The sequence below is a fragment of the Ambystoma mexicanum genome, chromosome 14 (genome assembly GCF_040938575.1).
Source record: "Ambystoma mexicanum isolate Mex_15411 chromosome 14, UKY_AmexF1_1, whole genome shotgun sequence".
Taxonomy (NCBI): domain Eukaryota; kingdom Metazoa; phylum Chordata; class Amphibia; order Caudata; family Ambystomatidae; genus Ambystoma; species Ambystoma mexicanum.
Window position 1 is genome coordinate 167,914,303 of NC_090940.1, and position 24,882 is coordinate 167,939,184.

A 24,882-nucleotide genomic window follows, 5' to 3' on the forward strand; every position below is an offset into this window, starting at 1 on the left:
CAAGATGCTGCGCCAGCCTTCCCCCAACCGGCGAACCATGGGACCTGGCCTCAAGACTGAGTGGTAACGGCTGCAGCGTTGCCTGAGGGCAAAGAGGCAACTGCCCGAGCAGCCTTGGCACCTCGAGTACCCTGTTTTCCACCTCTGGCACTCTTACGGTGGCCTCTTTGACTGACAGCTCCTCTCGCTTTACTGAAGGACGAGTAATAGCGAAAGGAAACACCCCTCCATTGTTGTCCCCTAGGACGAAAAAGCGGAGGTTGTCGAACTGCAGCGCCCAGCGACTTCGGTGCAGCTTTGGAGGTCTGCAACCTCTCAAGGCTCTCGTCAGCTTTGCTGCCAAAAAGATGTTCCCCGTCAAAGGGCATGTTGAAGAGCCGGGACTGCACATCAGGAGCGAACCCCCGACTTCCGCAACCACGCAAACCTCGGTATTACGGTGCTCGCCGCCATGGACCGGCTGACACAATCTGCCATGTCCAAACCCGACTGAACGGCCTCACATATGGCATCCTTGCCATCCTGAACCATAGCAAGGAAACCATCCCATTCGTCCCCTTCGGGAATATGTTCAGCCGCTAATGCAACACAGTTCCACAGAGTGTGTGTGAAACAAGACAAGGCACATACGGAGTTGGCCGCCTGAAGCGCCATACCCCCTGAAGAAAACACTTTCTTCGCCCAGCCATCAAAACGTTCGTCGTCCCTATCCGGAGGGATGGTAGGATACGACGCCTGCTTTGCCGGGGCCGTAGCAGCCTGCACCACCAAACTCTCCGGAGTGGGGTGCCTGGACAAGTAGCAGGGGTCGCTACAGGCTGGATGGTATTTTCGCGACAAAGACTCCGGAGCAGTCCAAGCCGCCGCCACCCTTCTCTGCAGAGCCATATGAAACGGCAGTACCGGGTCAGTGGGGGGACCAATATCAAGGATGTCCGTGAGATCATCCTGAACAAACTCCCCTGGGGGAGACGACCATCCCAAGTACTCGGTGACCCGAGACATAAGGCGCCGGTACGAAGAATCGGCATGAGTGTCAGGCTCCGGCCTACAAACCTCCACCTCCGGAGAGGTGTCCAGTCCACTCGCATCATGCAGTGACTGCCTCAGGTCATCAAATTGGCTATGGCCCGAGAGAAGCTCATCAGGCACCGTAACCGGAACCAATCCCTCATCAGAGCCCTCATCATCCTCTGAAATGTACTCCAGGCGGTGAGAGGAAGACACCTGGGACCAAAGCTATGCCTGACCTTAACCAGAGCCTTTCTAGGGGCTACTCTCGTTCCACGGGGCCCCTCTGACACCACTGCCTCGAAAGGCGTCGAGGGCGCGGAACGAGTCGGCGCCGGTGTCGAGAGAATCGGCGTCGAGCGAATCAGCGTCGACGTCAGCCGCAGCACCGCCAGCACCAGCGGCGTCGACACCGGCCTCGAAGCCTGGGCTCCGAGCGTGTCCTTCGACGACCTAGGCACCGACAGCGACGACGACCCCCTCGAAGGCGGAGCCTCGAGAGAGGTCGTCGACGACCTCGGCACCACAGCCGTTGACGTCTTCCTTGAAGACGGCACAGGATCACGCGGTCTCCAGCGCGTCGAGGACCGGGACCTGGAACGGGCATGGCGAGAACGGTTACCCTTGTCTGAGCGGGACCTCTCCTGCGAACCGTGCCGACCAACCGAGTCCGAAGGCGTGCGAGCGGTGTCTCTCGACCGATCACGACCGACCCCACCGCATCGATTTTCTGCCCTTGGGTGTGTGCTTAGTGGAAGTAGGGGTAGTGTGAGCGCCGGTGCTGCTGGAGGTTATCCCTGTAACAGGGCCGCTGGCCTGTCTGTTGGGGTCGGGGGCTTGTGATTGGGAAACTAACGTTTCCCCATTGCCTTCGCTGTCTGAAATGGCAGCGTTGCTGCCATCGCTGAAGGTCCCCTCCATGTCCATGGTGGCCTCGGCCTGCATGGCGTGGTGGGCCCAGCATTTTGTCTTGCGGTCCTTCAACGTTTTTGCTTTGAAGAGCCTGCAGGCTTGACAGTTCTCCTCAACGTGATCTCATGGGAGGCAGAGATTGCACACCAGGTGCTTGTCAACCCACAGGAATATTTTCTTGCAACTAGGGCAGAACTTGAAAGGGGTTCTATCCATGATAAAAAGATATGGCAGCTAGGCGAATATAAATTATAAGTTACTCACTGTAGTGACTAGAGTACTCTTAGTCCTTAGTCCCCTTTCCTCCATACTGTATGGGCATCCCTTCCAAGGGACGGAACCTTTTTCAACAGAAAAAACCTTATTCCCCTTTAAATTTAGAGGCGTGCAGCGGTGCGGCCCTTGGAGCATGCGCTGCCCTGACTCCGCCCTCCGGCACCACATCTCAGTCCCCATAGACGCGTCGACAAAAGATTAACATTGCCTAATGACACCAGTATTATTAGGGGGGAGGATGGTGGGACGTATGGAGGAAAGGGGACTAAGGACTAAGAGTATGTTAGTCACTACGGTAAGTATTACTTTTACGTGCCACCCCCTTTCATCCATACCGTATGGGCGATTACAACTGAATGTAGCCCCAGGGTGGAGAGGAGAACCCCCATAAGCAAATAGGTTCCTGAGAACCGCCTGTCCGAAAGCTGCATCAGATCTAGAGCCGGCATCCAAACAGTAATGCTTGCAGAAAGCAGAGGGAGTGGCCCATGTGGCCGCCCTGCTTATGACTTGCCAAGGGGCATGGCGCTGGAAAGCAATGGCCGTTACTTTGGCCCCGACTGCGTGGGTGTGCAGGTTTGCCAGAAGAGGCTTGTGCTGCCCCTCGTATGCTTCTTTGATGGCACAGACCATCCAGCGGGATACGGAGGCCTTGAAGGCCTGATAGCCTGGTCTTGAGCCTCCAAAAAGTGACTAATAGGGCATCTGACTTGCGGAAGCCCATGGTCCTGTCAAGGTAGAATTTCAGGGCACGCTCAACATCTAGGCAGTGCAGAACTCTGTGCCTCGGCCTTCGGGTCGGCAAAAAAACATAGGAAGCACTATTTCCTCGTTTAAATGGAAAGCAGATGGAACCTTAGGCAGAAATGCTGGGTGTGTCCGCAGGACTACTTTGTCCCTGTGAAAGTTAGTATATGGTTCTCAGGCGACCAGCACCTGGATTTCGCTGACTCTGCGAGCCGAGACGAGGCCGACTAGTAAGGCTGTCTTAATGGTGACCAGCCTGATGTAATGGTGACCAGCCTGATGTCTGCGGACGCCATTGGCTCAAATGGTTTGTACGCCAAGACGCCCAAGACTATGTTCAGGTCCCACACGGGGTGTGGCCTCTTAATGGGCGGGTAGAGCCTTGCGAGTCCCGTAAAATGTTTGACAATTGGATTGGAGGAGAAGACCCCCCCTCCTCTGAGTTCCTGTAAGCCATGACGGCTGCGAGGTAAATGGGGCAGGTGTCCACCTGTACGTCTGAGTGGTGCCAAGAAGGAGAGCATGTCTTCCAAAGTACATGCCAGGGGGTCGATTTCCTTGGAGTCTGCCCAGTGGCAGAACCTGGACCATTTACTTTAATACTGGGCCCTGGTAGCCTGTATGATCTCCAGATTAGCCTGGGAGAGGCTTAGGTGTCTTAGTGTTATCTGCTCAGGAACCATGCGGTGAGGGCCAGCTTCTGTAGATGTTCTAGGCCCGTCGGAAGGTGAATCGGTGGCATCTCCGAGAGGCTGAGCAGCTCTGAGAACCATGACCTGGCTGGCCACCATGGAGCTATTAAAATGATGTTGAGTTGGCGAGACTCCTTGATCTTGCAAATCCCTCTGTGAATCAGCGGAGTGGGTGGGAAGGCGTACGCCGTCATGCCATTCCACTGAATCCGAAACAGTCGCTGAGGGACCCGGGGTCCTGCCAGAAGGTGAACTGCGGGCACCTCTTGTTGTGCCAGGTAGCAAAGAGGTCCACATGGGGGTGACCCCATCTGCTGAAGCTCTCCTGAAGAGCAAGGTCGTTTAGCTGCCACTCGTAATTGTCTGCTCCCAACCTGCTGAGCCTGTCCGCCTCCAGATTGGATTCCCCTGCAAGGTGTAGGGGACAGCTAATAGGACTGCTGCCAAGATACCCAGGAGGTGCAGGTACCACCAGGCTGAGGTCACTTTTCTGCTGAGGAAGTGAGTCGTGGCCCTCTTGATGGCTGTGATCTTGTCCTCCGATGGAAACACCTTCTCGGAGCACGTGTCCCAGATGAGGTCCAAGAATGTCAGTCTGCGTGGGTTGCAGCTGCGACTTCTTGAGAATGAGCGAAAATCCCAGATCATGCAGTGTGTTCATAAGAGCATGGGAAGTGTGGTGAACAGCTTCCGGAGATGTAGCCCTGACGAGCCAGTCGAGGTATGGGTAGATGTGGAGGCCCTGAGGAGGGCAGCCACAGTATTCATGAATCTGGTAAAGACCATGTTGGCCGAGTTGAGGCCAAAAGGAAGGACCTTGTTTTGGAAATGGCAGTCCATGATCCTGAACCGTAGTAAAGAACAATGGGGCTGCCAAATCGGGACATGTAATTGCACGTCCTTCAGATCCAGGAAGCACATACAGTCTCACTTGCACAATGTCTCCACTATAAAAGCTGGCATAACCATTTTGAATTTTTGTAGAGGTAAGGTGAGGTTGAGGGTGGAAAGGTCCAGTACAAGTCTCAGGCTCCTGGTACTTTTTCTGAAAGGTGAAAATCCTGGAGTAAATGCCCAATCCTCGCTGGGAGGCTGCGACTTCATCCACGGGTTGGCTCTCTACGAGCAACCCGATCTCGAGTTACTGTCCCAACTTCAGGGAGTGGAGGGGAGGAGGGAGGAGAGGCTGGGATGGGTAGGCGGAGCCCCGTGGATCCTACGGAGAGGATCTAGGGCCCGCGAAATTCTGGTGCCAGAAATGTGCAAGGAGAGAAAGCTCATGACGGAGGAGCCTGAGGTGCCGGAATTATTGGAGGGAGCACGTCCCTGATGGCATCCCTGAGGATAAACCCCATCCGAGGGGACTTCAAGAGCCCAAGGAACCTCTCAAAGAAACGGTCTTCACAGGCTGGAGGGGTAGTAGGGGATATAGACGGAGTAGAAGGAGGCTGCTGGAGCCGCTGCATACCCTGCCCATATGGATACAGCTGGAACCTGCCCTGTGCAAATGAAGGATAGGCTGTAGGCCACGTACCTGGTTAACACCAGTCCCACCTTGACAATCGTTCTTCGCCGAACTCCCATCCCTGGTGCGGCATCAGACAGGTGCTGATGTCTGCCACGGTGGCCATCTTGTCGAGCTGCCTTCCACGTGCCTGTGTCTGTGTCTGTGTCTGACGGCTCGCTGGGCCCAGCCTGGTCCGGGACTCGAGTGTGGATCATGAGGCCTATCCCTCTCCTCAGGCCGGGGCCTAGTAGGCGTAACACCCTCGGCCAGGAGGCCAGTAGAGCTGTGTTTAGGCGCCCCCTCGGACATATTGCCGATAATAGGGTGTAGCCCCTCTGACATATTGCCGGTACAAGGGCGGGGCCTCTCGGGTGAAGACCCGGTACAAGAATCTTCCCGTCCCTCAATACAGTCAACGGGAGGATCTGGGGATCCCTCGGCCCAAAGGACGGTAGCTGGGGTAGCCTCGGTGCACGTGCTGATAGAAGAACCTGAGCGGTCCCTCCCGCACGGGCGAGTCTTTGGGAAGGAGTCTCCCTTGCGGGGTGCGATGGAGAATAGAGGCCCTACCTTGGGCCTGGATTGATGGTAGACGAAGTCCTTCAGGCTCTCTGGAGGTGGTTTCTGGAAGAGCTCCCTCCACCTGGCCAGTCTGTTCTTCAGAGACCTTGAGGACAGGGCGTCGCACATGGTACAGGATTGCCAACCGTGGTCTGGGCTAAGGCAACATAGGCAGAGGGTGTGGGGGTCTGAAGTTAGAAACAGCCCGTCGCAGGATGGAAACCTGCTGGACCCTGTGGAAGATGGGATGAGCCGGGGAGGCGCGTGATGCCTGAGGATCGAGTACCTGTGATAAAAGACAAAAAAAAGAATACAGAAGAAGTATCCGCGCGTGGAATTACATGGCCGAAGCCAAATCCAGGAGCGCTAGTGAATTCGGCCCATTCCCGTTGACGCGGAAAAGGGGACTGGAATGTGGCGCCAGAGGGTGGAGTCAGGGCAGCGCATGCTCCCCGGGCCGCACCTCCGCGCGCCTCTAAATTTAAAGGGGAAGAAGTTTTTTTCTGGTGAAAAAATTCTGTCTCCCGTCCCTTGGAAGGGATGCCCATACAGTATGGAGGAAAGGCAACGGGACGCAAGAGTATGTATGAAAAGGGGTAAATACATTCTGAAATGTCCTCCCCCCCTCTCTCCCTACTGTGTGGGCCGAACAGATCCGTCGATAGTCTTATTCGACAGTCGTTTTCTTTCACTGTTGTCGAAGATGATCTCGCTAGTCAGTGATCAGAGATATAAAGATAGGAAGAGTTCAATGGCGTTATGCCGAAAAGAGAACTCTGCTATTTTGTGTCAGTCTACGATGGTGGAAAAAAACTATCTGAGGGACCTCGACGCATGAAGGACCATATGGGTGGACGTTACACTAGGAATACTATTACTGGCATGCCCTGTCGACGTCCCCTTTCGAATTTCGAAAATGACAACTAATATGAGTAAGTAGGAATAGGGGTTACTAAGTAACCCCCCCCACCACTCCACATAAGATGTTTTTTTGTGCTAGACCTACAAAGAGAAAAAGTAAGTAAATTCAATTTCACTTTACTATTCTTGGGTACAGTAGTTCTCACAACAAAAGGTATTTAAACCTTATGAGAAATCTAAATGATTTCCCTGTGACATTGCACTGAAGGTGCTGTGTGTCACCATACAAAAAGTAGATGCCTATGGAGTTTGTCAGACTCCAAAAACAGTGGGAACACATAATCCAAATCAGTTCAAAACACATGAGAGAGTGAGAAGAACAAGTTACTTACCCCTGGTAACATTCTTTCAACTGGATGTTCCACCCACGTATTCCTCATCTTTTGACACACGTTGTCCAGCTTCAGAATTTTTTGAATTGCTTTGGCAAAGGGTGCTGTGTAGCCACGTGATGTCTATCGAAGGCATCTGTCGATGATCATGTCATCGAAGGCATATGTAGCACACGCAGCGCACGTTGGAGTCAGTTTTTTTTTCTCCACCTTTAAAGGAATGGTTCGGTCAAAAAATTTTATTGCCCCTACTTAAGTCTAAGTCGCTCGATTTTAGAAAAATTTCCTATGGACCTTACCTGAGTTTTCGTCCATTAAACGCACGCAAAAACCGGCATCAGGGCGCTGCCGTTTTGTGATGATCCTATCATTTCCCCCATCGCCCTGGCTGACCTGCTTTTGCGGCACTAAATCATATCCCCGCCCCTGAGCCTGACATTATCAAAACATTCATATTCCCCGCCTCTCTCCGTGACGTTTCTGTGCTGCGTAGGCAAACGCGCCCAGTCGTCTTCTACGCGACTTCACACAGAACCCGGAAACCAACAGATCAGCTCACAACACAGCGCGCCACAATTCGGAATATGAAACTGTACTTTAAAATCAAACAGCAACACGGTACATTTGGTAAAGTACATTTATTTGACATTAAATGTTTATAGAATATTCAGCAATTGCCATATGAACTCCGAAAGTCATTTATTTTCTTTGATCTCTATCCGCAAATCCGTAAAAGTTTATCGTGAGTCACGCGCTGTTCCTTTATGGTACACAGGGTGTTGGTTTTCGTTCAAAGAAGCACTTTTGTCGCACGTTGAACCGCAAGGCTGTTCCATCAAGTAGGCACTAGGCCAGCGTAAAGGTTGATATGTTGCTTCTAGCCGCTAGTACCAGGTAAGGGCATATGGGCCCTTGGCGATCGTCCCATAAGATCATCAGAATGGTGCAGTTGTTTACATTAAGCTGCAGCTGGCGGTTAAAAAAAACATCTGCCGGTGTCTGAAACTGGTGGCAGTGGCAAAAGGGAAGGATATACCTGTTTTGAAAACATAAAATTTATAATTAGTCTTGCCAGCCGATCTTTATTAATATTATTCATTTTATTTATTACGGCCGAGCTGAAACTATTTGCTTTCAAGGATAGTGCAATGGAGTATGTTCGGCTCTAAAATCAATGCGAAAACTAACGAAATAAATCGAGGATAGTACACAATGAGAAACGACTTTTTGTTCACATGCGTGTGGAATGTGGACCTGCATGCCCATGTGCCCGCTACAAGGGCGATCGCACAAACGTTTTCAAAGCTCTTCATTTATTCATGCATCCATTCATTAATTCTTCATTCCGATATAAAAGCGTCTAAAGAGTTACTTACATTATATTTGCAATTTCCATTGTGTCTCTGCGTAATGCAGTCCGCAAATCCCACTGTGCTCTTGACAACGATTTTTCGTATACTGAACTAACATGAAACTCGGTCTAGTTTCAGAATTTTCTGCCTTATCGTCTTACGTTATTGCACTCCTCCACCCCCTTCAAATGAAGTTCTTTCGGCATGGTCCCGGTCTCTGAAGGTCAAAAAACAATAGAACCTTATACTGCCAGTGCGAGTTGTGGGCCTCTTCAGAGCGCGAGCTGAAAATCAAAGCTGCTGAGCTTCACTAGAAATGAGCATACATTCTTTCTTTGCAACATCCCATAGTAAAGCCATCTGTGAGAACTTGAAGTTTCGAATCCATCTATGTAGTGCGCCTCAATGTGCAAATGCGAACTGGCTTCTCTCCCATCTGCAACGGCTCGCTTGGCGCGTTCTAAGGCTCCCAATTTTGTCCTCATTGTCTGCGAGCTTTGAAGCCCTAAAGAACCATAACTATGGAGACTTAATTTTTTTGGGGAAGGTCAGGGAAAGTATAAAGTACCCGAGGAGTTGAGTTGAAAGTGAGATTTATTGTTTGTTTGTTTTATTATTTGCAATACGCAAGCGTCCCCTCGGTTAACAGTGCCCAGCATTTGGAAGAGATTGCGAAAATTTGTTACATCAACAAAAATATATACATACACATGCAGACAAGGTCAGCAATATGAGGTGAATAGAGAGAATTCAAAGATGACACCCAGGTTGTTCGGCACCCAGGATGGTGAAGGTAGGGGTTAGGGTTAGCGTACTTTGTATGCACACTGTACAATAACATTTATTTACAAAAAGACAATTGTATTACAATTATTTAAACCGGGATTTGTACTTCACAACCAGCTCTCCTTTGGGTGGACATGGCACAGTGGCAATGTTGGGTGGCAATGGATCAGTGCTCTGCACAGAAACATTCAAAATTCCATATATGTGCTTCTCTAATACAGCAACAATAAGGCTTTTGACAAAGTCGAATTCGATTTCCTCAGACTGGTTTGATCACCCATTGCTTACTTCTTTTTGAAAAGGCTTTAGTGTAGCGAGGTATCCTTACATTACCTTTAGTCCTAGATTGTTCACGGCCGAGATTCTCGTTATGGGCCAAGACCGCTAGTAGAGTCCTATGTCTCATGCCCTGTATGCTGAAATGCAAGCGCTTTGGCCTGTACTTTAGGCACATATTGTGGAACACCTCCAAACCTCCTGTGTGACAGAATTCTGTCAATCCCCTCAAATCTCTTGATAGAGTTTTATCGAAAACAATCTTCTGAATGGCTTTGTGTGTTGATGAAGATGGATTCAACCACTTCTTCCGTGCCTCCACTGGGGACAAAGGGCCATGTTCACATTGGTGGAAATGTAGGTTTTCTGACCAGCGGTGCACGTTGGTACAGTGGTGCATCAGTGAGCGTTATTTTTCAAGTAGTATTTCCACTGACCCTTCACAAGTTTTGGAGCTCCACCAAAGATGGTTGCTGATAGACTGGGACCACTCTGAAATACTTTCCAAACCTTTTTTTTTCCTGCAGCCGAGATTTTCTTATGGATTGATTTAGCAAGATGCCATACGTCAAATTGATGTTTAATATGTGGGAACTGCTCTCTCATTGTCTTGGCAATTGAAACGTGTCTGTCCGTGGCTATGAGGTCGATGTGCATTCCCCTCGATTGCAGATATTCCACTGATTTTATAAATCTGAGTTTCTCCATGGCCACTGAGGATGTACATTGTGTTACCTGCACAACCACCGAACTCACAATTTTCTTACTATCCATGTCCTGAAAGTGGTAGGTGCAGTACTTGGCAGAAAATCCAGGGCTGTCGCACTGTCCATCGCCGGCTAGCCTGAATCGTTTGCCTTCGAATGTACTTGCTAGAGACAATTGTTAAATTTTCCAAGCATCACTAATGGCCGGAAACAGATAATCATGTTGGTATTTGTAGTACTGCGTTTTTTAAATGAAATGGAGTCCCACAAACTGAAAGAAAGACTTCAACTTTCTAAAACTGGAGCCACTAAAAAGTGATGCAGCAGCACACAGTAGATTGCCTGCTGGCAGTTTCCCCAGCATCGGTTGTGCAGACCATGAGAACGTATGATGTAATCTACAGGCGGCATGTATTGTGACGTTACTGCCTTGTTTTTGACGAGTCACATGAATCAATGGCTTCCCACATACTTTCCCTCTGACGGAATGCCCACATTTCAGCATACTTATAATATCCATCAAACAACTGTCGAATACTATGTATTTGCCCTCTTTCATTAGACTGTCATCCTGCGTCAAAGTTGTTTCAGCCTGTGACGTTGAGGACATTTCACCACATTTGAAAGAAATATCGCTGCTATCAAGTTCTGATGCGTCGGTGAATGCTACTGCTGGTTCATTCTCTGTCTTTTCAGCATCTGCTACTTCAACATTGACGGGAGAACACAACAATGTCGACAGCTTTTTTGGTGGCAATTTTTTGGCGGGTGTAGATTGTGTAAATTGATCTGCGACTACTTCAGAGCTATCTTCAATACATCCAGTACCATGTTGTTGCGGTAGTGCGGTCGTACTGTAGCAATGGTCCTTTACAACTTTACTGGATTCTCCGGACACATTCATTTCATTTTCTGTACATTGGACATGAGCATCCCGAGTCTCAACATGCCGCGTCTGAATTAATAGTTCCTCCATAGCCTCCATAGTGTAAATGGTCTGGCAAGCAACATCTCTCATTCGCTTCACTGTCTGTGCATGTATAGTTCTCAGATCCACGGGTAACTAGAGGACAGATTGGAAAAGGGATGTTCAGTTTAAACACAAGATAAAGTATAATACAATTGACTTGAAAAAAACATAAAATAGTCCCCAGCACAAAATAATTTCTAAAGTTATGAACTGTTTGTAACTAACCTTATTTTTGTTTCTTTTCTTTGCAACTTTTTTGACTCGACCTTCAACATCTGCACGCTGTTGCTCCGATACGTATCCGCATGTCTCCCCTTCCTCTTGCGCTGCAACAACTATATTTTCTGTATCCGCATAGACAGCACGGAATGAGGCTCCATCGACTCCCTGAAACATAGTATTTTCATTACTGTGTATCAAAATATTGCTAGCATAAAACACACGTGAGGACGAACACACATGTACATCTCAATAGCCAACACGATTTAAACATTGTGCGGAACAATCAAACGGCAAGTATTCGAGCTCTGATGACCTAGTTCGATGGAGCTGTCAGTATCCATACCTCTGGCTCTGCATGGACTGCCACCAATGATTGTATTGAAGAGGAGGCATCAGCAACTCCCAGAAACACAGTACTTGCGTTAGTATGGTTTTCAATATTGAAAACATAACACACACTTGGGGTCGACGGCACAGGTACATATAAAGAGATAACAACAAATGTTGCATTGTCTAAAAGAATCAAGGAATATTTAAACATGATCAGATTTAAATCGACTTATTTCTCCGATTTCTTTACATCTGCATCATCTAAATGGGATCTTGTGATTGTAGTGGAGGCTCCACCGTCTCCCTGAAACACAGTACTTGCGTTAATAGGGAAGAAAGTATAGCAAATGGAATCACGTTATATGATCACGCTCGATGGAGCTGTCAGTATCCATACCTCGTGCGGCTGAAGAATATCTAGGGCTGTTGTCAATGTGGTGTGCACTTCCGAAAGCTGTTGCGCCGATTCGTATCCGCATGGTCCCGCTTCCACCGAAATTACTTGAATGTCAGGCTCTGCATCAAGTGCGTGGGTCGACGATTCAAGAACTGCCTTAAACATAGTATTTGCATTAGTAAGGATTACAATATTGAAAACCACACACGCTTGGGGTCGACCGCACAGGTACATATCAATGGCTAACCACGAATGAAACATGGTGTAGAACAATCAAACGACAAGTGTTCCAGTCCTGATGATCACGGTCGATTGAGCTGTATCCTTTATCCATACCTCGTGCTGCTGAAGAACATCTAGGGCTGTTGTCAATGTGGTGGACCCTTCAGCATCTCCCTGAAACACAGTACTTGCCTTAGTATGGATAACACTAATTATAACTGAAAACAAACACCAGGGGACGACAACTAAGGTGTGTATCAATTGGAAAGCACTAACCAAACAATTGGTAAAATAATCACACGATACATACAAACTCTTACTTGACATGCATAAAACAAGTCTGTAGCGGAATAGCCAAGTATGATTACCTGATACGTGCTAGAAGTGGTTGATAACTGCGAGCACGTGGCGGAAGTAGAATGTTCTTGCTTCAGATTCAAGGGATAGTCAAGAAGTTGTAAAGGTAAATTGTTTGATAATGAAAAGCCAACTTTTAAAATTGCCATGTAAGGACACAGAATACTTGAGTAATGCGCAATATAGCACAGTTCCCTGTGCCCATATATAGATTTCGTTTGTGGGTTATGAAATCTAAAAATAATATATTGATAAATGTCATTATTCAAAAAGCTATACGCTCATATCAATGTCGAAAGTATTACAAATTGGAAACAACACCTAAAATATCAATGAATCCATTCAGCTACCTACACACTACCGCAAGGCCTAAAGCTAACAACGGACACTTGACTCACCAGTGGCGGATTGTGGACGAATAGAGTGGGAATAGCGTTTGCGAGCAATTTTCGTGTCGATCGCCGTTTATTCTTCTTTGTTACCCAAGATGTGGTGTACATGTTCGAGGGAAAGTGCCGGCTGCAGATGCGGTATCGATCACCCCTCTTGTCCTCAAAGACTTGTTGGACTCTACTTTCCAGCTCATCCAGTGGATATCCGCAATGTCTGACCCATTCTCTTATTCGATCAACAGTTTTCAGGAAAACATGCATTGTAGTGCCTTCAGATTTAGCATGGGTCTTCGAAGGGCAACCGCTAATCGAACAGGCAGGCATTGTTGAAAATTCTGAAAAGTAAATATCAAGATTATAAAACCTTGATGAATAAAATTGTCATAAAAAAGTAAATGAAACATACCATGCTCAATGCAAGGTTTGTTTTGGTCGCCGGAACTATACCAGTTCATCATGTGCGGCTTAGTATTTGCATAAGTTACAGAAATGTTTTAAATTATGACTAAACTCTGAACATGTGACTCGTCCCTTGGATGTTCTGTCTTGCACGAAAACGAACCACGCTTACATTATAAACTGGACCCCCGAAGGATGCAATTCGATGACAATTGACACAGATGAAAATAAATAGATCTATTGATAGCATAACAATTGAAACTCAAGTCAATAGCAATGAGACCAATGACCATAGCTCTACTGGGTACTGTAATAGCAAATAGATTGAAATGTAAAAATGACCGAAATATGACTAGGATACATGGCCTTACCTTGACCAACAAACAGTTGGATTCAGCAGGCCGAGCAGTATGTTGCAGGAGAACAGGTAGATGGCCACAGGTAGCACACTGACGAGTTTGCTCGAAGCGGTCACAGATAGCACGGCGACGAGCAGATTAGCATAGATCTCAGTGCTTCTCAGGTAGAAGGTTCAGGAGTTGACTTGCAAAGCACAAAGATGTTCTCATGAGACATATCAAGTGGTTTATAAGGTATTAGAAACAGGGGTGTGTTTGTGAATGAATGACGTGTGTATGTCGTGGTATTATGTTTATTGCAGGGGGGCGGCCTGCCTCGGGGGAGGCCTGCCTGGAGACACGGGCTCTGAGTAGGCCATGTGAGCGATGGCCCCTGGGCGTGGGATACCTTTTGAAGTGTACATGCTGTTGATACCGAACTGCCTTTGATAGAGGGGGGTGGGATGGATGGGCCTGGGGCGTGCAGGCAAGTGTGTGGGAGCGAGGGGCCATCAGGCCCCTCTCATCCTTTACTTCTCAGTAGAAACTCGTACCAAGTGCCTCCAGTAGTGGGTTCGCCCCTTGCCCTCATGTGATGTTAACTTTGGATGACATTCGCGTAGATGGGAACACTGAGCAGGACACGGGGCATCCATTTTTGTACCCCCTTTCCACTCCATCTTGGTGACCAGGCCTCACTGCGATAGTACAGCGCGCAGAGCACATGGCCCACACCCTCGTTCCCACTCTGACTGGAAAACTCCAGGAGGTATTTGCAACAGCTAATAAATGTAACATCACTCTTCCTCTGAGATCACGGTCCTGCATGTGAACCAGCCTGAACCAAGCACATAGCTCGTTCATCTCCACAAACGTGTCCTTGCCCACGCACCCTCGCCAGTGGAAACTTACTGCCATTCTGACTCTGTGTCCATGCAAGGTATTTTCTTCATGTGCCAGACCACTGACCACGCCATGATGCCCACCTAGAAGATCCCCAACTAACATTAGACCCCTACTGCAGTATATCGTTGCATATCAATAACAAATGCCACATACCGGAGATTCTTGTGAGCACAGACCCACACTTCAAACAGTGTATTATAGTGGTCAAGACCCTTGACCTAAGGCCTGTATAATCCAATGTTAATTGATAGTATAGATATATGTGTGACTTTTATAGAGACATAACCGACTGAAAGACTTTGAACAAGTGTTATTTAGTGCATGCATTATTGATAATATATTATGTTAGCTTAGATAGTGACCACCCCGCTTCACAGCGACCTGAACTTCACCCATTCCGAGCACAGATGTCTGACGTCCATCCTTGAATGGAGACACACTTGATTCATTTAAAAAATCAAAACAACCGTTGTTAAAATATATGTGGTGTTTTATTTTGTATCTTATTTTGATGACACAAAAATACAAAACTTTACACATTGTACAGTTCAGGTTGCAGCACAGCGAGAGAAAATCCCCTGTACTGACCGCTGTCACTCGGGAACGTTTCTCTTATGGCACGAACGGCACAGGCGGGTATCACTCTTCGAACGCGGTGTCCAAGCCTCCCGTGAAGCCACCATGTAAAGGAACGATAGGCCACCAGCCTGTACCACCTGTGAAAAGGAATGAAACAAACTGTTTTTAAATGACCAAGATAAGTTTAATAAACGTTTGTTGTCAATGACAATTCTTGTAACTAATGGCATTCTGCTCGGACAAATGCTATCTAGACAATGCACACTATTAAACGACTTTTGTGTGTTACAATGATATGTATATGTAATTTTGGATATAGTAGAAGACCATGAAATAGTAGAAGACCATGAAATAGGAGTGGCATGACAAGCAGAGTATACCTACTCGTTACTCGGATTACGAGGACGAACAGTTGCGCGAAGTTCGTGCATAAGCACCATCATTATCCTCAACACGGACCGTGTGAGGCAGGCTGCCCTGAAGTCTGGCAGCTTGGTGATGCATTGCGGTCGTGGCTCGCCTTCCGAAATGTAGGCCACGCATCCTGAGTTTTCACAGCAGCAGCAGTTCTCGTCCTCGGTTGGCATTAGCTCGCACCGATTGCATGTGCACCAGGTGGAAACACCGTCCATGCGACTCAGTCCAGTCTCTTCAGCTGTTGAATCGTCCTCCCAACTGCCGTCCGAAGACCCATCGTTTCGCGTGTTTCCCTTTCCAGTAGTTCCTCCTCGGTATACTCGGGCTCATACATGTAGGGCATTATTGTAGCCATTGAGTGTTAAACAAACTAAAATAATTGATAGCGGTGGTACTAGTATCTGTTCACACGGGCTACAAGCAACGAAGGTAGCTGACCATAGCACAGAAACGAGTCACAGAATACTCAAAGTAACACAGAGAGAGGAATGGAATCGAAAATCTGCTGCTGTGTGTTGTGAAACAGTCTGTTTATACTTATTGAGGAAAGAGGCGTCCTGCCATTTCCATGGCGACACGTCATTAGCTGAAGCGCAGCGAATGTTGACACGAGACGTGCTTTGGCGTTGTGAAATGGGCGGTATGCGTCTGCTGATGACAGGCTCAGGGGCGGGGGATATGATTTAGTGCCGCAAAAGCAGGTCAGCCAGGGCGATGGGGCAAATGATAGGCTTATCACAAAATGGCAGCGCCCTGATGCCTGTTTTCGCGTGCGTTTAATGGACAAAAACTCGGCTAAGGTCCATAGGAAATTTTTCTAAAATCAAGCGACTTAGGCTTAAAAACACATGGCCGACCCGTAGGGGCAATACACATTTTTGACCGAACCATTCCTTTAACAGCAGACATACCAGCAAAACACATGAATTACCGTTTGAGCCTTGAAGGAACGGAAGCTGTAATAGCATGGGAAATTCTACTGAGAGGTAGGTTGGTAGGGCGATGAGGAATGCGTGGGAGGAACATCCAGTCGAAAGAACGTTACCAGGGGTAAGTAAATTGTTCTTCGAATGGATTGTGTCCTCCCACGTATTCCTCATCTTTTGACAGACTCCCAAAGTAGTATTTGATTTGGAGGAGGGAGTAGAATTAGACTCTATATGGTTTCATGACCTGAGTGCATGACTGCTTTACCAAAGCAACCATCCTGACAGAGGGAAGATTCCAGGCCATAATGCTTTGCGAATGTGTGGATAGTGGGCCATGTGCTGTAGAGGTAGCCATGCCCCTGGTGGAATGGGCCCTTAAAACTTCCAGAGGCTCCTTCCCTACCAACCAATAACATTCTGAAATGGCCAGAATTATCGATCTGGATAAGGTCTGCTTAGAGACAGCATGACCCCGTTTATGACCTGTGTATGCAATGAAAAGTTGGTCATCAATATGTAATTTTGACATTCTAGATATATAAAAGCTTAAAGCTCTACGAGGGTCCAACCTATGTAGTCTTTCCTCCTCCTTGCCAGGATGAGGTGGGAGATAGAAAGAAGGCAGAACAATTTTCTGTCCTATATGGAAATCAGAAATTATTTTGGGCAAAAATGAAGGTTTGACCCCTAGAACAAACCTATCCTTGTGGAAGATAGTAAAGGGTGGCTTCGAAGAAAGTGCCCGTAACTCACTCACTCTACAGGCTGATGTGTTAGAGCTACCAATAGAATGGTTTTAAAGGTTAACTAAGTTTAAAAGGACATGAGTGTAACGGTTCAAAAGGTGCACACATTAGGCATTTTAGAACCAGATTAACGTCACAAACTGGAACCTGGAAAGGAGATGGGGGGAACACATTGGTAAGCCCCTTTAGAAATTGTATCACCAGTGGAATGTTGAAGTAGGAGCATTCCTCTGACGAGCGCTTAAAGATGGACAGCGCCACCAAATAGCCTTTAATAGTACCAATCTGGAGACCCAGATTGGCTGAAGATAGCAGAAAGGATCAAACAACCGGTGCTTTACATCTTTACATAGAAAAGGATCTACAGTTGTTAGGCAAGATTGTATGCAATACCATGTGGGAGACTGCACCAGCCTTGTCCTGTTGGCAATAGTTAACCCAACCTTTGGTATAAACATGTACTACACAAGTTGGTAGAGTGACTGAGCAGCCAGGCTTATCTCAAGAGGGGTCAATGTGAGCTGTAGGGTTGCAACAGAGTTTCACAGTGACAAGTATCCAAATAAAACTTATACTCAAGGTTTCTTGATTAAACAATTATTTAACAGTCAGTTTGAATAAGCCTTCTTTTGAAGGGAGCAAATCAAATATGTAACACTTAAATATACTTCAAAAATACACACTCAGTTTCATTAAATCAGTAGATACCCATTTGGGATGGCACACAGACACTTCCTACACCCTCAGGTGACTTCAATACCTAGCATACTGTGGACATTGATAGATCACTGGTACGTTTAGAGCAATACTGAGTTTGGTGTCAAAAGGAAAGGGTTAGGGGAAGAAACAATGGTTAACAAGTTCCTCAAACAGGTAAGTACTTTTGAACCCTCCAATGCAATGTAGTTTAACCCTTTCCCAGCTATACAAGTAAGTTATGTATGACTTTTTGGAGGGACATATCAAAACACAGTCAGAGGTTAGAAGAGTCCTCAGGGAGCCAGGACAGCCAATGTCAATTGAGCAAAGTCTAGGGGAGCTGAGGCACTTCTTGAAGGTAAGCAAAAGTCTTGCACAATGTTATGGAAAGCTATGTAGAAAAATAAAACACTGTTGGGCCACAAGCTGGGAGGCTTGTGATGGGCAAAGCTGCAAGCAAGTCTGCAAAAGGCAGGAAATGCAAGTCTCAACTGAAAGCTAGCAAGTTACACAAGAGGTATGTACCTCTTAGTTTTACAGTACCTTAGGTCTGAAGAAATTGGTTTGAGCTGGCTTCTGTTCCTGTTGTAGTATGGCAGATCCTGTTCGTGGGTCTCAGTCGTGTGGACAAGAGGGAGGACGTCTGGGGACTCCTGCACTACGATTCGAATGTCGGCGGCAGAAATGGGCAAACTTCAGATGAGGGGCACTTCGCGGTTTCAGCTTTTCGTGAATAGCACCACCGCGTTTCTCGGATACTTGGTGGACTTTGCTTGCTTCTTGGGTCCAGCACACTGTTGAGGTCGCTCAAGCTTGGTTAGTCCTGCATCGAGGGAGTCCGGAGGATCTTTCTGGAGCTCGGGTCCGACTTAAAAACAATGCACTCGATTCTGGTGTTCCTCTCCCTGGCACTCGGTTCCTGCAGCAGCAAATGGAAGTACAGCCAGCAACGAGAGGATTTCCAGATGAGTTTGTCGTGGGGTCGATTGGTCCCACCAACCCAAGGGGAAAAGTCGTCCTTTGCAGGGGTTCTCTAGTCTAGGTAAATTCGGAGCTTCAGCACTGCAGCAGGGCTTCACCAGGCAAACCATCAGTCCAGGAGTTGCAGCAAACGTCTCTTCCAAGTTCTTCTTTGGATTTCTTTATCTAGTGGTCGACTCTGCCTTCCTTGCAAAAGACCTCACCTTTTATGCAAGTTTCTCCAATTCATTCGCAGCCTATCTGTCACTCACACAGCAGGGTGGCTGTCCTCCAAGGACAGCCAGCCAGCCAATCACCTTTGTGTGCATTCCTGTAACCAAGGAGACTAAGCACAGGGAGTTTTGGGAACATCCCTCGCTTCCTGCCCTGCCAGACACGCTGGATCCAGAGGTGTGCTTCACCAGTGAATCCCACCAAAGGCAAAACGAACAAAGGGACCAAACCTGGTTTGGCATGCAGGGTAAATCTCAAGAAGGACCTTTCTAACAAGAAATGGAGAAATAAAAAAGACAAGGCCATTTTGACAAAATGGACACCTATGGGTGCTTTACTGCAGCTGCAATTGCAGCCCACAGTAGAAACACTCAAAGGTTGTATAAAGTAAACCGCTGCCACCAGCCATTAATTGTAGAAAGGATACCATAAAAATGTTACATGAGAAACTAGACAAAGGTGATACTAAATAACCCCTCCAGAACCCTATTGTAAGATAGTGTGTGCTGGGTCTAGAAAGTTACAAAATGTAAGCAAAGTAAATTTCACATCACTACTCTTGGAAACAGTAGTTTATCCAAGAGAAGGTATTTAAACCTTTGGGAAATCTAAAAGACTTCCCCTGTGCCACTGCACTGGTGGTGCTATGCATCACAATGTAAAAAGATGATGCCTATGGACTTTGTCAGACTCCAAAACTAAAAGAAACACAGAGTTCAAATCACAGAAAAATGCATGCGAGAGTGGGAAAAAAGTCTTACTCTCTTTAGGATAAACATTAAAAGCCCTAGGGTGTCTCTAAGGTAAAAGGAAATTAGCACATTTCTGAGAAGTCTCCCTAACATTCTTTTCTCTGCACCAGTTGCAGAATTTATTCCAACGGCAACAGTACAAAGACTTTGTTGCTGTCCTTCTGGCTGAAAGCAAAACCTCCATTACGTCATCCGGGAGGTCCCAATCCTTATATCTCTGCCTCTCAGAAACCAAGTGTTAGGTACAGATTTGGGGCAGTACCCGTAGGGTGCACTACAACAAATCTCAGCCTCCTGGCAATAGGAGCCAATCTTTGGTATAAGTCTGAACTACACAGGTTGGTAGCGTGGCTGAGCAGCCAGGCTAATCTCAAGAGGGGTCAATGTGAGCTGTAGAGTGGTTATACAAAGATTCACAGTGACACGTGTTCAAACAAACACTTAAACTCCAGGTTTCTTGATAAAACAATTATTTATTTATTGGTCCGTTGTTTAAGCCTTCTCTAGAAGGGAGCAATATACTAGCAACACACAAATTTCTTGAAAACATACACTCTTAGTTCCTAAATCAACAAGCACCCATTTGGGATGTCACACAGACACTTCCTACGCCCTCAGGTGACATCAATAGTTAGGACTCTGTGGACATTGATATGTTACTGTTAGCGGTGTCCAGTCATATTTTCGAATGCAATATTTTCGAAAGTCAAAATGTCGAAAATATTTATTCGAAAATAATAATGTCGAATTACAAAAAAAGTCAATTTTTTTTTGAATTTTTTCGAATTAATGTTAATACAAGGTAAGTGTTAATATATGTTTTATTAAGCATTTTTGAACATTGATATTATCAACCATGTTTTATTAAGTTTTTTTGAACATTAATAGTATTTACCATGAAATAGGTAGCTTTAATATATATATATATATATATATATATATATATATATATATATATATAGGTTAAATAAATATATATTTATTTTAAATATGAATTTTAAATAAATAAATAACAAATTGCCAACTGGTAACGTTGAACATTTAGTATACCTTTTCTCCAATAGATGGCGCTATTGTATAAGAAATGAGATTGTTCATTTTGTTGATATATGGTAATTGAATTCTACGTAAGGTTGCGTAACTCTACGTATGCGTAGGTGCCATTTTTAAAGTTAATTCTTGCAGCGTTTCCATCGCGTTCGGGTCTCCGTGCTTTCGTGTGTTTTTTTTTGGATTTTTAAGGATTTTCACCATTTTCCATGGATGCAATGTTTTTTTTTTTTATTGGATTCGATGCAGGTATTGGTTTTTCCGAGCTATGGATTTTTTTTCGGGTTGGATTGTGGATTTTTTTTCCTGGGCTTTCTTGGATTTTCACCTTTTTTTCCTTTTCAGATTGCACTGCTGTGGATTGCACAGGTTTTTTTTTGGGATTGGATTTTTCCCTGGATTGCTTTTTGGATTTTGGGTTCCTTGGATTTTGCTGCTTGGTGCTTTTTACGGTTACTGCTTGGATTTGTCATGGTGGATTGGTGATTCTTCAAAAACGTGAGTATTCTTAACATTTTAAATTATACGCTATTGAATCTAGGTAGTTGTCTGTCATTTTCATTAAAATTACGTACTATTTGCTCAAGGCGTTGTTCATAGTCTCTGTATTTTTTCTTTTTTAACTCTGTGTTTGCGAGTGAAATTGCTTGTGAGACTCAAAATTCCTGATGTGATTGTTCATTGTTTAATTCCTTCAAAAAATGCCACAAATTGGGGTTACTTGTGTTGAAAGTTTTATTAATACGGCTGTGCCATCCCTCAAGTGAATTGTTTGTTCTAGGTCGCCCTTCCAAGGTTGCTTTGTAGCAATTCCATAAGTTTATATTGTATTTTGGTCTTCTTCTGGTGCCATTTCTAGTTAATTGTCCAATCCATGTATTTTCCATGTAATCTAACATGTCCGAATTTTCTTCCTAATGATTTTTAAAATAGTCAGTGTCAATTAAATGTTCATAGAAATTTATAACCTGATCTTCTTTCACAAATGCTAATCCGAATAGTTTTTTTATGTTATGTTGGAAAGTGCTGTCGTCTGTGTATTTACTACTTAGTCCAAGTTTTTGCAGTTTTTTCCATATCGACTGAGTAAAATGAAAAAAGCAGTCTTGTATGCTAGAATCAGGGTATATTGAAGAAAATGCCTTAATTTGTGCTAATTCAAAATCCATGATTATGTTTTTGGGTTTCGAATCTGGTACAGTGTCCTTGATTGTGTTCAACATGATTCTGTATGTTTCTTCATTTTTTTTGGGCATTAAAACATAAACAAGTGGAATTAGTTTGTTATTTATTGTTCCATGTATTGAATAAAATTGTTGGAAGGGGTGTGGGCATGCTTTGAAAGTTGCGTCACCTTGCCACTGGGCACTTTCACTTAGATGCTTGAAATTGGTCGCAGTTGAAAATATCAACATTTTTTCGTCTCTTACTTCAACGGTAGAATGGTGGAAATTTTCTCCATTAGCTGTCACTTTAAACACTTCTGGTATGGTGATGTCATTGTATGTTGTAGGTGCTGGTGGCAGATTTTCCTTTTGCTGTTTCTTGCAGTTTACTGTTCGTTGCATATGTTTTTCACTAGGCATCTGCACAGATATGTGTGATGGTAACGTGTCGCATACCGTTGATATTACCAAACCGCTTGCCTGACCGGGGTTTTCTTTTGCCTTTCTTTTTAGCTCTTGGAGAGTTTGTTTTATTACTATATTTGTCTTGTCCGGTAGATGGTTGTGTTCTCCCTTTATTTTTGTATTGGAACATTCAACTATAACTCGTGCGGCACATTTTGATCGTCCATATTCAATGCATTTCCAGTACGAGCGTTCGTTTTTTTCCAAATCCTTATTATAAATGTATCCTTTCAAAACCAGCTGTTTTCCTCCTTTTTGCGAGGTTATGTATTCAACCCTTTCTGTCATTTTCAATCTAAAATAACGGAAAAAAAATGTTTTACTATGTTTGCCATACACTAATAATATATTTTTCGATTTAAATATCTAGTTTCATATTTTTTATGTTATATTACCCGATTGTTTGCCTGATGTAGCCGAATCGAATCCACTGTAGTTCGCTCTGACTCTGGTTCTGTCAGGTAATGACAGTTGTCCACAACCGTCATCTGTTCCTTTTGTGTTTAGGCAAGGTTCTTTACTCGTGGGTGTCACCTATTGGCTTAACCCTTACTACTCTCGATTCTATGCGGTTTCCGTTAGTCATAATGTTTTTTATTTACAGATTGGCAAATGGTTATGTGTTGGTGGTCGAGAGGGGGGTGGGTGAGTTTCGGCGTAGAGGTAAAGGGGGTTGGGGGGTAACCCCCCCATAAAAACGGACGATTACCAATACTTCACATCGGTATGTTAGTACTATTGTTCGATTTTTTTTTCAACATTTTTGTTTCGACTAATTGTCTTTTCCTATTATATGTATATATTTTCAACATATTTGTTGTCGACATTTTTTTTTCGACATTTTTGTATTTCGGCATTATGTTTTCGACATTATGACTATAAACCACTGTTAGCATTTAGAATAGCACTGAGATGTGTCAAAGAAAAGGTTATTAAGAACAAGGAAGAGATCACAAATATTCTTAAGCAGGCAAATACTTTTCAACCCTCCCCAGTGTCAGAAGAGAGAAGAGTCTTATAGGGAAACACGCCAGGCCAAAGTCAATAGGCAAAAGTCTATGTAGCTGAAGCACTTCTTGCAGGTAAGTAAGAAAAGTCTTTGCACAATGTTTTAGAAGTCTTTAGAGAAGAAGAAAGAAAGAAGAAAGAAGAAAGAAGGCATGAGGAAGGAGGAAGGAGGAAGGCGAAGAATCAATGTAGGGCCACAAGCCATTAGGCTTGTGAAGAGTAGAAGCAAATCTACAACAAGAAATAAGTTCTCCTAGACTTTACAGTACCTTTGGTTAGAAGAAAATGCAGCAGATGACTTCTGTTCCTGTGCAGCTCTGCAGATCCTGGTGTTCCTGGGCCTCAGTCGTGGGAACAAGAGGGAGGACTTCTGGGGACTCCTGCACCACAATGGGAAGCTTACCAACAGCAACCGGTAATCTTCAAGCTAGTGGCAATTCAGTGTTTCAGCTCCTCACGTCTACCGCAAAGAGCACCAATGCGGTTCCTGGCTGTCGAGATGGCTTTCCTTGCATCTGGGGTCCAGCACTATGTTGAGGTGGCTCAGGCTCGGTCAGTCCTGCTTCCTGGGAGTCTGGAGGATCTTCCTGAAGCTCTTAGCCAGCTTAAAAGCAACACACACAAACTGGTGTTCCTCTCCCTGGTGTTTCAGTTTCCAGCAGAAGCTCAGTGGAAATTCAACCAGCTCCGGGAAGGATGTCCAGGTGGCTTACTTTGAAGTTGATTGGTCCCACCAACTCAAAAGGGAGAAGTCGTCCTTGCATGGGCTTCTCTGTTGATACGAATTTGGAGTTTCAGCACAGCAGCAGGACTTCACCGGGCATACCATCAGTCCAGGAGTTGCAGCAAGCATCCTCTTCAAGTTCTTCTTCGGATTCCTTCGTCCAATGGTCGACTCTGCCTTCCAAGCCAAAAAGCCTCGCCTTTTATGCAGGTTTCTCCCATTCATTCCAGCCTGGCTGTCAATCACCCAAGCAGGGTGGCTGTCCTTGCTGGGCAGCCAGCCGGCCAATCACCTAGGAGTGCAGTCCTGTCTCCTAGGAGATTAAGCACAGGGAGTTTCGGGCACCTCCCTCACTTCCTGCCCCCACCAGACACCCTGGAGCCAGGGGTGGGCTTCACTCATGAACCCGCCAAAGAAAATGGACAAAGGGACCAAACCTGTTTTGGCACGCAGAGTAAATCTCAAGAAGGACCTTACCTCAAAGAAATGGCGAAACAAGAAGGCCATTTTGACAAAACTGGCCCCCAACGGTGCTTTACT

General features: G+C 45.7%; 1 protein-coding gene across 2 annotated transcripts in view; it reads right to left on the reverse strand.

Moving 5' to 3' along the window:
- VPS39 (VPS39 subunit of HOPS complex) overlaps window positions 1-24,882 on the reverse strand; it is a 682,603-nt gene that overhangs the window by 128,953 nt on the left and 528,768 nt on the right. The window lies entirely within an intron of this gene.